General features: G+C 44.9%; 1 protein-coding gene across 3 annotated transcripts in view; it reads left to right on the forward strand.

Moving 5' to 3' along the window:
• Positions 1–15,756, forward strand: part of NOL4 (nucleolar protein 4) — a 591,044-nt gene that overhangs the window by 479,531 nt on the left and 95,757 nt on the right. The gene's annotated exons all lie outside the window — the stretch shown is intronic.

The raw sequence follows: 15,756 nt of genomic DNA on the forward strand, positions 1-15,756 counted from the left end.
TTCTTATCTACACAATCTCCTTACCCCGTATGTTCCCACGAGAGGTCTAAGATCCAGTGGTATCGGGCAATTACGCATACCTGCTATCAGAAGAGCCAGGATGGGCGGACGCTCTTTCAGGTTCCTTGCAGCATCTTACTGGAATAAGCTTCCAGTGGAGCTCCGTCTTGAAGCGTCTGAGACGGTCTTTCGGAAAAAGCTGAAGACGTGGCTCTTTCCATCAGATAATTCCATTGTCTGATTCCTTCCCTGTTTTCTCCTGGTCTTTTGGGACCTTGTCGCAGCGCGGGGACGCACAGATTTGTGCAACCAGGCGCTTTATAAGTTTAAATTGATTGATTGCCCCTCCTTTTGGAATTTTGTATCCGCCCATGAGGACTGGACCTCTTATATGTGTTCTTACTGTTCAGGTTATTTATACTTAGAGGGAACTCTTGTTTTGGTTGGGCTGCATCTTTGCTCCTTAAGTGTTCTATTTACTTGTGTTGCAATCAAACTTCCGTCGCTTCATTTGCTTGCTGTCTCGTCATTTAATTTGCTTGCTTGCCTTTCCTTAATCTCCCGGAGCCTCACCCTCACCCCACCCACAACACTGCTCCAGGCCCTCACCCCCACTCCGAGGCCAATGCTGTTATTCTCATGACACTGCTTGTTTTTGTTAAGCATGGGAAGATTATGCGATTTGCCCACAATCACAGAATATTGACTTCGCGCTGAGACCTGAGACTGGCTCTTCAGCTCCAAATTCGGTATTACTGGCATTAATTCCTCATCCTCTCCCAGAAGAAAAAGAAAACACATAGGACTTGAGCGCTCCGATCACAAAGTTGTTCTTCCCTTGTTTAACTCCTGTCCCTGTTTGGCTTCCAACATTTGTCCATTCTACTTTTCTGATCGAGCACCCGCGACCTGGTTGTGCGTATATGCATTGCCTGACCTAAACATGTCCACCTATTGCAGTATGGAGCACCTCCCATACTTGTAAGGAACTGTCTACACAAGTCACACAGACCAGTGCACATGTACGTGGGGTCAGATGTTACAATTGTGTCTTTTTGCAAGCAGCATGGCATCTTCTGTGGATTCTGAGAGTGAAAATGGCGACGGCAAGAGGAAGAGAAAACAAAGAAAGAAGTAGGAGAATGCACCAGGTACTGACATAACACTGCATGGATCCCTGCCTAGATTGACTGCCCTGTAAGCATTGTGTCATAATGCCTTACTTGGTGCAGTGCATAAAAAGGTGCAGAATTGGAATCAGAGTGGCCAGTGTACTTTTATGACATATCGGTAAACAAATCAGCTTCACAAAATATCATATGGTCATGTGTTATGAATCACAGCTAGTAGTGTAGATATGTTAAACAAGCATTTACAATGCAGTAGGTCTCACATTACTGAAAGTTTGAGCTATTGGCTTTGCAATATTATTTGCAACGCCAATAGCTCAAAGTTTCAGTAATGTGAGAACTATTCAATTGCAAATGCTTGTTTCTACCTATGAACAGTATGACTTTAAATTAATAACATTTGAGAAAACCATTCTACGTGAACTGGATCGAAATTAAGTTAAAAAAAGATATATCAAACACAATCTTCAGAAAGAAGAACGATTGGCACTGAATAGACTAAAGGATGACCTTGAAATAATCGTTAAGCCCGCGGATAAAGGTGGAGCCATTGTCATGATCGGCAGAGCAAAGCATGAGAATGACATTTGTCACCAACTTAAAAAAGAATCTCACTATAGAAAAATTGCAGGCGACCCATCATCTTCCATTATAAATTAGATAAATAGATCAATTGAGACAGGGTTCAATGGAGACTGGCTAACTGAAAAAGAAAACACATTCCTTTTTAAATATACACCCAAGGACTCCAGTGTTGTATATATCACCGAAGATACATAAAGTCCTCTATTGCCAGGTCTTTCAATAATATCTGGGTTAAATACAATACTGCAACCCCAAGTAAAATATGTCAATTTTTTCTATAAACCTTTAATTCATCACATACTTAGTTACCTCATAGATCCCACGGATGTGTTGAGTAAATTGAATCAAATGGAATTCAATGATGAAAAGGATCTGTTTGTTACTCTTGACATCTCCAGCTTATATACCAATATTCCTGTAGATGCTGGTCTGGAGTATTTTTTGGAAAATGGACCACGTCCTTATGAAGTGCCCACGTGGTTCATTGTAGACTTGACACACATTTGTTTGAAAAGTCATTTCTTGTACTTTTTTCCAAATAAGTCTTTATTGGTGGTATAAGCATACACATCGGACTGGTGAAGCAATCATTCGAAGTCAAATAGTACGAATATTCAGCAGGTAGAGGTTAGTCATGAGCTAATGGCAAACTGTGTTGATGACAAGAATTTCATAACAGTACAGTACATTTCCAATGTCTATCCAACACGTCTTTAAGTAGCACACTCTACCTAGCGGGTGCAGTATCAATATGTATCCTTTGAAAGGAGTCCATCACCACTAGTCTGTCAAGTAGCCCAATAGGGGCTGGAACTTTACAACTTGAGAACTGAGGAGCTAATTTGCTACGTATGCGGCAGAGGCGGCACACCAGCCTTGGTGGTGTGGGGAGGAATACTGATGATCCTACTGTGCATCCACGAATTAGGGGGAAGGGGGCAGTGTGGGGGGACATGACAACCTATCTCTGCAAATCTATGGGGCATGTAACTTACATACATCCAGCGCTGTTGGGGGATTGGGTAGGATATTGTGGGCTTCAACAAGAAAGTCCCTTGAGGTTGGAAGGAGGGTGGGTTTCATGGAGGTCTGATGTCAGCCTTAACTGATAGTTTTCCCAGATATGTGTCCAATGCGTCTAATTGTGGTGCATCCCTCTGGTATGATATCTGTGTGTGCCAGGCCGCGACCTCTGCTTTTGCCCATTTTAGCAGGTCTTGTAGCCCGAGATTTCCAAGCCATTGTAATATGCCTTTTTGCTAGGACATATGCTAAGTCAATGAACTTTATAGCGTGTTTATTTTTGCATGTACGCGCTGTGATTCCCAGGACGCACCACAGGGGGTTAACCAGTAGTTATTTCTGTTAGTGTGGATGACCCGATGATGGGGCAGGTCCATACCATGTGATGGAAATCTGCCTTCAGGCATGGGCAACGGGGCACACAGGGGTCGCCGTCAGAAACATTTGATTAATGCGAACAGGAGTAAGGTATTTCCTGTGCAGATAGTTGAATTGAGTGTATTTAAGGCAGCTGTTCCTGGCCACCCTATGTACCTGACCGAGTGCAGTAACCCACTGTCTATCTGTAAGGTCTAGACCAGCAAAGTAGCCCACCTGTTTTTAGAGTCGTAACATTTGTAACATAGGTGTCTATCAAGGCTCTATAAATTGTTGTAGCTGCATGCCTATTGTGGCCATTGATGAGCAGGTTATATAAAGGCGGGAAGGGGTCAGACTCTGTTTAATTGGGCCCCCACAGTGCACCCACCGCGGCAGACAGTGCGTTGTATGACAGGAATTGTCCCTCCTCCTGGTCATATTGATTGATAATTTCCTGAAAGGACAGTAAGGTTTTATACACATACAGGTCGCTGAGCATTGTGAGGCTGACTTCTCTCCAGGCTCTGGTGTTGTGCTACTCAGCCACTAAGCGTAGAGACAACAATGCACACATTGGCTTGTTCGGCGAGTAAGGAGGCAGGTGCTGTGTAAGTTGAATATAAGTGTGCCAGCAATGCTTAACTGTGCTAACTAAGTGACCAGTTTGACGTGCGGCCCGCCGGTGGTCCATGATCCAGTCTGCTGTAAGGCAGCCCCCTAAGTCCCTCTGAATGAACAACCTCTCTGGGCTGGGGCTGTTCCAGTGCCAGTGCATCAGTCATTGCAGCTGTGCAGCTGCGTAATACAGCTCATAGTTTGGGGATCCTAGGCCTCCACACTCTAGTGGGGTACAGAGTTTACCAAGTGCCACCCTCTTCCGACCAGGCCCCCAAATCAGGTGAGGGAGGAAGGAGTCCAAGTCGGGGAAAAATTTTTTCCAGAATGTTTATCCATCAAGGTAAATTGTCCTGAAGAGTGGTGACTTTATTCCAGTTGAACGGACATTCTGTCATTTCATAGCTTTTGCTGTGAGGTGGTGGAAGTGCTTGGTGTGAAAAATGTATTAGTTTGATGTAGATCCTGAGTAGCTCTTTAGAGGTGTCAGCTTCCAATAGCAAGGCTTCAGACCTGGGCTAAAATTCAGAAGATGGTTCACAGGTGGCGTCCACCGGCACTCATTTTATTTTAAACAAGGCCTTATTTTGCAATATTAGACTTTGACCCAGAGCAAGAGAGAGAAAGGCTGAAAATGGAGAAACCAGAACATTTAGTTAATTCAACACAACATGAACACACATATGTGACAATAAATATGTGTTCGAAATATCCATTGTATTTAATTAGATTCTATGGAGCACTCGTAAAAAAACATTTTGTATGAAAACAAGGAAACAAATTAAACTCTTATGCACCCATATAACATAATTACATAACACACATCAGGTGCATACATCTCACTGGTTCTACTATCATTACATAAAACAGTGACACACATGTAAACTTCACATATATGAATTACAAGTGTTGAAAAGTGTCCAGGATATTGAGCACAAGATTTAGAGTCTATCACAAATTATTTGTCTTGTATACATAGACACTTAATGATTAATATTATTTATTATTTGTGTATTTTGTAAAGCGCGCAGCTACCCCGACGGAGTGTCCCGGTGCTAATAGAGCAGACAGTAGATGGGCACATGGGGGAGCTTATAAACCGAAAAGGAAGGTTTTGAGAGATTTGCGGAAGTCAAGTTCCGATCTACTCAAACGAAAGGATAGCGGAAGCTTATTCCAGCGCTGTGAAGCACAAACTTCAAAAGTTTTACCTCCCATTCGGGATCTCTTAAATCTGGGAGTCACAAGCAAAAGTTGAGAATTAGAACGCAAAGTTCTGGAATTGTAGTAGGGTCGAAGGCTAGACTTAAGATGAGCAGGTCCTTTGCCCTTAGTGGCTCGATAGGCCAAAGTCAAAGCTTTAAACTCGATTCTTTTCGATATGGGGAGCCAATGTAATTTGCGGAGGTAAGGGGTGATGTGTTGCCTAGGTGGAATGCCCTCCACCATACGAGCCGCAGCATTTTGCACGTTCTGAAGCTTATGACATAGACCTGCTGTTATGCCCATGAGAAAGGAGGGGGAGATCATTAGCAAGATTGTTTCCAGTTTAAGAATATATATTCCAATCCTTTATCAGTTCTTTCCAAAAAATGCATTTAATTTCCCATGGGGGAGAGAAACTCCTCCGTACTCCTCTTATTAATTGTTGTCAACTTGTTTCGACCTCAAGATACGCGGGATATTACTATTTTTGAGGTCATCATCATGGCGTATATCCATTACTGTCTGGACACTAAATCAATGAAACAAGTAAATATAAGACATGAGTGTAGGTGCTTCAATGGCATTATAATTAATCACATATGTATTTTGTTTCATACCTTCTTTATCAAGGCAGATTTCAAATGTTCTCCATATAATGTAAATCAAGGCTGGGGCAGAGAAAAAGTGTAAAGCTCAGGGTAAGTAAAGTGCGCTTGAATGAATGTACCCTTTACAAATAATGGATGTACGCCCTGATGATGACCTCACAACCAGTAGTGTCCAGGAGTAGTGTATGGATGCAGGGGACTTCGAGAAAGACACATTTTCTAAAGAAACTGTATACGCCTAACTAAGAAAGGAATTCTACAACCAGGAAAACACTAGCTTTCTATCTCAATTCCAAATTCAAATGAGGCAGCAACAGCTAATGCCCATATGTAATTTGTCAAAAAGATTATTGGATGACACTGAATTATATTGATGAAAGGAATTTCATTTGTTTCCACCATATAACCTGATTATTTCCAATTTATGATGGTAATAATAATTTTGTTTAGGAAGATGAGACTTAACATGTTTCTTTCTTGATGATGACAACCATTCAGTAAAAGGATATTCTGGCTTAAGAAAGCCTTCTAACTGTTTAGGTTTTGCCTATTGCCGTGTCTCTTTGAGTATCTAGAATATGGGCTTGAAACAATGACCATCTTTTTTATTGGTTCCTGTCCTTTAGAAATACTAGCTTTTCATTGGTGAATACACTTAGTTGTCACATTGTGTCAGGAGCTGGCGTCCTGGATGGCTTTGAACTGTTTGAAGCTAAACGGCAACAAAACAGAGGTCCTAATTATAGGCAAGACCCCCTCGATTTGGTCATCCGCCTGGTGGCCATCCACCTTGGGACAGACCCCTTACCCGAAAGATCAGGTGAAGAACCTGGGGTTTTGGGTGGACTCCAAACTGTCATATGAGACCCACACCAGGCGAGTGATGGGTAATTGTGTGGGGGTCTTACGCACTCTCCGCAAGACCTTAGACGTTCTCCCTATGTCAGCGAGAAAGACGATGGTCCACGCCTTAGTGACATCCCGGCTGGACTATGGGAATGTTTTGTACCTGGGGGCTGCCGCCAATTGCGTTCACAGACTCCAGCATATTCAGAACGCGGCTGCACGTCTGGCACTAATGCTACCTAAGAGAGCGTAATCCAGCAAGGCTCTCGAATCTCTACACTGGCTCCCGATGAGGAAACGTGTTCTGTTTAAGGCCATGTGCATTAGTCATCGGATTTTGCAGAAGAAAGGCCCTTCTTATCTACACAATCTCCTTACCCCGTATGTTCCCACGAGAGGTCTAAGATCCAGTGGTATCGGGCAATTACGCATACCTGCTATCAGAAGAGCCAGGATGGGCGGACGCTCTTTCAGGTTCCTTGCAGCATCTTACTGGAATAAGCTTCCAGTGGAGCTCCGTCTTGAAGCGTCTGAGACGGTCTTTCGGAAAAAGCTGAAGACGTGGCTCTTTCCATCGGATAATTCCATTGTCTGATTCCTTCCCTGTTTTCTCCTGGTCTTTTGGGACCTTGTCGCAGCGCGGGGACGCACAGATTTGTGCAACCAGGCGCTTTATAAGTTTAAATTGATTGATTGCCCCTCCTTTTGGAATTTTGTATCCGCCCATGAGGACTGGACCTCTTATATGTGTTCTTACTGTTCAGGTTATTTATACTTAGAGGGAACTCTTGTTTTGGTTGGGCTGCATCTTTGCTCCTTAAGTGTTCTATTTACTTGTGTTGCAATCAAACTTCTGTCGCTTCATTTGCTTGCTGTCTCGTCATTTAATTTGCTTGCTTGCCTTTCCTTAATCTCCCGGAGCCTCACCCTCACCCCACCCACAACACTGCTCCAGGCCCTCACCCCCACTCCGAGGCCAATGCTGTTATTCTCATGACACTGCTTGTTTTTGTTAAGCATGGGAAGATTATGCGATTTGCCCACAATCACAGAATATTGACTTCGCGCTGAGACCTGAGACTGGCTCTTCAGCTCCAAATTCGGTATTACTGGCATTAATTCCTCATCCTCTCCCAGAAGAAAAAGAAAACACATAGGACTTGAGCGCTCCGATCACAAAGTTGTTCTTCCCTTGTTTAACTCCTGTCCCTGTTTGGCTTCCAACATTTGTCCATTCTACTTTTCCGATCGAGCACCCGCGACCTGGTTGTGCGTATATGCATTGCCTGACCTAAACATGTCCACCTATTGCAGTATGGAGCACCTCCCATACTTGTAAGGAACTGTCTACACAAGTCACACAGACCAGTGCACATGTACGTGGGGTCAGATGTTACAATTGTGTCTTTTTGCAAGCAGCATGGCATCTTCTGTGGATTCTGAGAGTGAAAATGGCGACGGCAAGAGGAAGAGAAAACAAAGAAAGAAGTAGGAGAATGCACCAGGTACTGACATAATACTGCATGGATCCCTGCCTAGATTGACTGCCCTGTAAGCATTGTGTCATAATGCCTTACTTGGTGCAGTGCATAAAAAGGTGCAGAATTGGAATCAGAGTGGCCAGTGTACTTTTATGACATATCGGTAAACAAATCAGCTTCACAAAATATCATATGGTCATGTGTTATGAATCACAGCTAGTAGTGTAGATATGTTAAACAAGCATTTACAATGCAGTAGGTCTCACATTACTGAAAGTTTGAGCTATTGGCTTTGCAATATTATTTGCAACGCCAATAGCTCAAAGTTTCAGTAATGTGAGAACTATTCAATTGCAAATGCTTGTTTCTACCTATGAACAGTATGACTTTAAATTAATAACATTTGAGAAAACCATTCTACGTGAACTGGATCGAAATTAAGTTAAAAAAAGATATATCAAACACAATCTTCAGAAAGAAGAACGATTGGCACTGAATAGACTAAAGGATGACCTTGAAATAATCGTTAAGCCCGCGGATAAAGGTGGAGCCATTGTCATGATCGGCAGAGCAAAGCATGAGAATGACATTTGTCACCAACTTAAAAAAGAATCTCACTATAGAAAAATTGCAGGCGACCCATCATCTTCCATTATAAATTAGATAAATAGATCAATTGAGACAGGGTTCAATGGAGACTGGCTAACTGAAAAAGAAAACACATTCCTTTTTAAATATACACCCAAGGACTCCAGTGTTGTATATATCACCGAAGATACATAAAGTCCTCTATTGCCAGGTCTTTCAATAATATCTGGGTTAAATACAATACTGCAACCCCAAGCAAAATATGTCAATATTTTCTATAAACCTTTAATTCATCACATACTTAGTTACCTCATAGATCCCACGGATGTGTTGAGTAAATTGAATCAAATGGAATTCAATGATGAAAAGGATCTGTTTGTTACTCTTGACATCTCCAGCTTATATACCAATATTCCTGTAGATGCTGGTCTGGAGTATTTTTTGGAAAATGGACCACGTCCTTATGAAGTGCCCACGTGGTTCATTGTAGACTTGACACACATTTGTTTGAAAAGTCATTTCTTGTACTTTTTTCCAAATAAGTCTTTATTGGTGGTATAAGCATACACATCGGACTGGTGAAGCAATCATTCGAAGTCAAATAGTACGAATATTCAGCAGGTAGAGGTTAGTCATGAGCTAATGGCAAACTGTGTTGATGACAAGAATTTCATAACAGTACAGTACATTTCCAATGTCTATCCAACACGTCTTTAAGTAGCACACTCTACCTAGCGGGTGCAGTATCAATATGTATCCTTTGAAAGGAGTCCATCACCACTAGTCTGTCAAGTAGCCCAATAGGGGCTGGAACTTTACAACTTGAGAACTGAGGAGCTAATTTGCTACGTATGCGGCAGAGGCGGCACACCAGCCTTGGTGGTGTGGGGAGGAATACTGATGATCCTACTGTGCATCCACAAATTAGGGGGAAGGGGGCAGTGTGGGGGGACATGACAACCTATCTCTGCAAATCTATGGGGCATGTAACTTACATACATCCAGCGCTGTTGGGGGATTGGGTAGGATATTGTGGGCTTCAACAAGAAAGTCCCTTGAGGTTGGAAGGAGGGTGGGTTTCATGGAGGTCTGATGTCAGCCTTAACTGATAGTTTTCCCAGATATGTGTCCAATGCGTCTAATTGTGGTGCATCCCTCTGGTATGATATCTGTGTGTGCCAGGCCGCGACCTCTGCTTTTGCCCATTTTAGCAGGTCTTGTAGCCCGAGATTTCCAAGCCATTGTAATATGCCTTTTTGCTAGGACATATGCTAAGTCAATGAACTTTATAGCGTGTTTATTTTTGCATGTACGCGCTGTGATTCCCAGGACGCACCACAGGGGGTTAACCAGTAGTTATTTCTGTTAGTGTGGATGACCCGATGATGGGGCAGGTCCATACCATGTGATGGAAATCTGCCTTCAGGCATGGGCAACGGGGCACACAGGGGTCGCCGTCAGAAACATTTGATTAATGCGAACAGGAGTAAGGTATTTCCTGTGCAGATAGTTGAATTGAGTGTATTTAAGGCAGCTGTTCCTGGCCACCCTATGTACCTGACCGAGTGCAGTAACCCACTGTCTATCTGTAAGGTCTAGACCAGCAAAGTAGCCCACCTGTTTTTAGAGTCGTAACATTTGTAACATAGGTGTCTATCAAGGCTCTATAAATTGTTGTAGCTGCATGCCTATTGTGGCCATTGATGAGCAGGTTATATAAAGGCGGGAAGGGGTCAGACTCTGTTTAATTGGGCCCCCACAGTGCACCCACCGCGGCAGACAGTGCGTTGTATGACAGGAATTGTCCCTCCTCCTGGTCATATTGATTGATAATTTCCTGAAAGGACAGTAAGGTTTTATACACATACAGGTCGCTGAGCATTGTGAGGCTGACTTCTCTCCAGGCTCTGGTGTTGTGCTACTCAGCCACTAAGCGTAGAGACAACAATGCACACATTGGCTTGTTCGGCGAGTAAGGAGGCAGGTGCTGTGTAAGTTGAATATAAGTGTGCCAGCAATGCTTAACTGTGCTAACTAAGTGACCAGTTTGACGTGCGGCCCGCCGGTGGTCCATGATCCAGTCTGCTGTAAGGCAGCCCCCTAAGTCCCTCTGAATGAACAACCTCTCTGGGCTGGGGCTGTTCCAGTGCCAGTGCATCAGTCATTGCAGCTGTGCAGCTGCGTAATACAGCTCATAGTTTGGGGATCCTAGGCCTCCACACTCTAGTGGGGTACAGAGTTTACCAAGTGCCACCCTCTTCCGACCAGGCCCCCAAATCAGGTGAGGGAGGAAGGAGTCCAAGTCGGGGAAAAAGCGCCTCTGTAGGCAAACCGGGAGGGCCAAGAAGTGGTACAATAGTCTGGATAATATCAGAATTTTTGTAATAGGCACTCTGCCCATTGGTGAGAGCAGTAATGAGTTCCAAAACGCCATTGAGCTGTAGACGCCGGCCACCACAGTTCACAGATTTTCCTGTATAAAGTCATCATCATGTGGTAGATGTTTTCTTCCATGTACTGGAAGGTGTCAGGGTGCCATTCCACCGGCAGATTGGGCAATGGGCCCTGCTCTGTCTACATGAGGCAGTGCACAGAGAATAAGCAGGACTTTGCCCAGTTCAGTTTTAGGCCTGAGGCCTTATCGAAATCCTTAAGGGCATCCATCACCCAGGGAAGATCTTTATTCACATCCCAGAGGTACACCAACTTGTCGTGACCATTCAGTGAGACAGCGTCCCAGGTTAGATCCCTGAGGATACCCCACTGTGGGCCCTGTAGGCGAAATAAGCACGCAAGTGGCTCCAGAGCCAATGTGCAAATGATCAGTGAAAGTGGACAGCCCTTTCTAGTGCTCCTGTGTATTCTATATGCGGCCGATATCTCTCTGCCCGTTCAGACCCATGACACTGGAGTTGTGTAGAGCAGGGATATCCAGCCCAATATCACTGGGCCAAGCTCCATTCTCTTTAACACTTCCATCAAGTAGGGCCAGTCTGGGGTGTCATATGCCTTCGCAATGCAAAGAGAAAGAGCTGTGTGCGGTTGTGTCACCTGTGGGTCTATTTCATTGAGTCGATAGAGATGTCCGAAATTTAGGAATATATTTCTTCCTGAGATAAAACCGTTCTGGTCATGCTGAACCAGAGTGGGGAGGTATGGCAAAAGTCTATTGGCAATGACCTTCCAGAGGATCTTATAGTCCGTATTCAGAAGGGATAGAGGTCTGTATCAGTGCACTTCAAACAGGTCAGATCCCGGTTTGGGCAGGACTACTATCATCGCATTTTGCTTAGACAGTGGGAGTGTGCCCTCGTCCTTAGCCTGTTGGTACACCCAAAGAAGTTTCGGAGATAGAGTGACTTGTAAGTGGAGTAAAACTCCACCATGGGTTCATCCATCCTAGGATTTTTATTGCATGCCATCTAGTCAATTACTAAGTGGACTTCCTCCACAATCAGCTGTTTATCTAGGGTGTGATGCTATAAGGGATCAAGTCGTGGGAAGGGTAGGTTGTCCATATATTCCTGCAATGAGGGGCCCCCTTGTCACACAGTTCCTCCTGATAAAGTGTGATGTAATATTCAAAAAACGCCTAATTGATGTCAGTCTGGGTGCTCAAGATTTCCTCAGTTTGGGATCTAATAGTGTTTATGTGGGGTTTAGGGAAAGCAGAATTCAGGAGCCATGTCAATACCTACCCCACTCTGTTCCCCTCTGTATGTTGCCTGGCCACATACTGTGCATAATCTAGTTTTCTGAGTCTGGCCTCCGCCTCCCTGTGTTCCCTCCTGAGGGGACTGACCTCCTCTTCACTCCCTACCCCATCCCTGCCAGACATCTGCTACCCTTGTAGCACATTCAATATCAATCAGTTGTTTCTGCAATGTGCCTCACATCCCATATGAGGTTTTGATGCACAGAACCCGTACAATGATATTAAAGGCATCCCAATCCATCCCGTGCTGGAAGCTTTCTCCTCAAAATAATTAATAATGTGTACATATGGTGTTGCTGTATCCTCCGTCTTGTAGTGCTGGTGTGTACAAATTCCAAGTGGGTATTGACGTTCACGGTCTGCCCAATGTACTGCCAATTTAAGAGGGTTGTGTTCAGACAGCATGCTGCCCAGGTATTTGGAGCACAGAACCTGAGACATCATGGAGGGGTTGTCTAGAAGTAAATCTATTCTTGTATGTAGTTTTTGTACAGGGTGAGAAAGGAGTATTTGTCTATTCTCTAGTGGTTTGAATGCATGGACTGCCAGATGTCTTGTAGATGTCAGTCTTTTGAACCAGTCCCTGAAGGCGCAGACCTCTCTAATCACTGCCATACCCTGCGAGGGGATGTGGCATGTCTAGGGATATGTAGCTTATGTAGCTTATATTATTGAAGTCCCCACCTAATAGGCAGAGTGGCTCTAGGTTCTGTAATTTTGTGGGAGATAATTGTGTTATAAACTGCTTCTGGTTACTGTTGGGTGCATTGAGTGCCAATAAAGCAATTGGTGCCCCATTTAGCGTCCTCTCCACCACTTCAAATTGCCCTCTGGATCCACTACTTCGCAGCTGGTTGTCAGCGGGAACAGTAGAACCACATAAATAAGAACCCCCCCCATTGCCAAGTAGGAAGTCCCAATGATTTGGCCTCTCCATTTCCACTGCAGTTTAGTTCTGGGGCGATCATGTGTGTTTCTTGTAATAAAGCAATATGTGTCCACCTACATCGCAAATAGGAGAGGGTCATATGGTGACGTGTAGCGATGACCATTCCTAGAATATTGCAGGAGATAATATGGTATGTTGGTATTTGTTCAGATAGGCGTACTGTCATTTTGTGTCTATATTCCAGCCCACTTCTTCCTTGCTAGCTGAACCCCCATGAAGCCCAGTGATGGCCCCCATATTGTGACAGTCTCATGATACCATAGCTCCTCATTGTGTAAACTCAGAACAAATACCACAAGTTCCCTTCCCTGGTCGGGACCGTTACTGTTATATAGCAACCATAACAAGTAACCAAACTATTCGTTCCATCTGAAATCGGGGGATCCATGCAACAGTTTGATAGTCAGGTGACTATAAGAAGCCAGCATGCAGTTATTACATATGTGTTAGTCCAGACATAGCAGGGAGAATCTCACAACACACCAACCCAAAACTTTGGTGAGAAGATTACATAAATCAAGATGCCGGCCCAGGGTCTCATATAACTTGATCGGACGTCACTGGGGTAAATTCAGGACCAAATTGAAGGTATGAGCTCCAGGGTGAGTGCCATCCCCCACTCAGGTGAAACAGTCACAGGGCTAGAGAACAATTAAGACATGCTGTGCCAAGACTCCAGATTAGTATAGCATGTTCATGTGTTGCCTGTTCACTAGTCGGCTTGCTCCTGGGTGCCTGCACGGGCTTTGTCTCGGGCCTCCACTACCCATAGTTTGACTGGAAACATGAGGGAGTATTTTAGCCCCAGATGCTGCAATGACAGCTTGACCGGCATGAAGGACCCCGTAAGTCTCTGCACTTCTGCAGCATAGTCTGGATAAATGTTCACCAGCCCTTTGTTCATTCTCCAAAGGTCTTTGGATATTGGAACCTGCAGGAAGTGGTCTCGGTCTCTATAATTGAAAAGATACCACTAGCCAAGGGGGGAAAAGGGGGGGGAGGGGCATGACCCGGGACCCTATGGGCCCTTTCCATGGAAAAGAATGTAGATATCTTGCCCCCAGTACTATATGTAGTAGCCAGTCCTCTAAAAATAGTTCCATATTAGGGCCTTCCGCTCCTTCTGGGAGGCCCACCAGTTGGATAATATTTTGGTGTGACTGGCTTTCCGCGTTCTTTGCTCTGTCACATAAGTGGCAAACCTCTTCCTGCAAAGTTTGGTATGGGATTGCATCTCCAGCATTGCAGGGTATATCTTCACAAGCATAGTTTCATGCTCCTCCAACGTATCCCTATGGTTGGCTTGATCAGCCCGCAAAAGACCTATGTTAATAACCAGCGCCTCCAATTTGAGCTCCAGAGAGTTTTTCATACATTTGATGGTACAAGCAAATCAATCAAACCATTCCCCTTGTGCCTGTCCGACGGACAGGGAGGCTCCCCGCACTCTCTCCATTGGGTGAGATGGGGGACAGGTGCAGCTCGCCTCCTTCAGTGCTGCATTTGTTGGGGTGCTGCTTCGCCATGTTCATTCCTGGAAAGGACATACACCACAGAGCAGGAGGTCCCAACAAGGTCAAAGAGCACAGAGTTTATCTGCACCACATTAAGTCCTCCGGTCAAAGAAATGTAGATCCAAGCCCTTTCACCTTGGTCGTCAACGTTAACTCATATGAGGCGACACTACCTGTTTAAAACTGTGGGGTCAGCATCTGGGGGAGGGTACCTATCGCAGGGGCCTCCACCACTTCCTCCTTCCACTAAACCACAAGCTCCCCGTACTGTGTGTCCTTCTCAATTCTTCACACCCTTAATCCTCCTAAACATTTGTGGCACATGCCAGATATACTTGAGGCTAAGGGCTGGGTGGACAGGGCCTGTCAGTCCAGGGAGTCCAGTGAATGGCCCGTTGAACAGTAAATGATTATTGGGGCCTTGATCTGAAGCCAATATCTCTGGGCCACCCGTCCAGTCATTTTCCATTGGAGAAAGAATGTATGTCAGGCAGCCTATGCTTTCTCAGTCTTATAAGCTTTCCTGGAAGACAGGGCACCTCAGGCATCGCAAGTGGAAGGGTAGGCTCCACCTCAGCGCACACCATAGAGCAGCTGGTGCATGCTCGCGCGGTCTAAGGACTCACAGCTTTCCTGATTGCCGTGTGGTCCACAGGGGAGAAGCTGCAACATGATCCTTGGTGCTGTTGTCGCGGCACAGCCGTGGAGAATCAGTTGCGCTGCAGATGCAGTGGTCAGGTGGTGGGTGGTACAATAGGTCACTGCTCGGTCCCCTTGTAGGTCGCTGTCTCTTCCCAGTTGGCATCGCACTGCAAAAAGTCCCAGCCCAATGTTGGTACCAGTGGGGCTGATCCAGGTGGGTCTTCGCTAATCTTGGACCACCCACTGTGCAGGGAGGAATCTGGGCAGGCTTGCGACATGGAGTTCTTTTACTCTAGGTGCATTCTGGTTGCCATCATGGCCATGGCCACGGCCCCGTTTGTTTACCTTTAACACTGAATTTAATGTGCAATTGAAGGGAAGCCGGTATGGGCTGTCCTCTCGCACCGAAAAAGGCTGTCATGGTTATGGTGAAATATGAAGCAAAATGGATACATGGAGAAAATCCTTTCAGAAATAACATCAGAATTTGGAAG

Source organism: Lissotriton helveticus, chromosome 4_1 (genome assembly GCF_964261635.1).
Source record: "Lissotriton helveticus chromosome 4_1, aLisHel1.1, whole genome shotgun sequence".
NCBI lineage: Eukaryota > Metazoa > Chordata > Amphibia > Caudata > Salamandridae > Lissotriton > Lissotriton helveticus.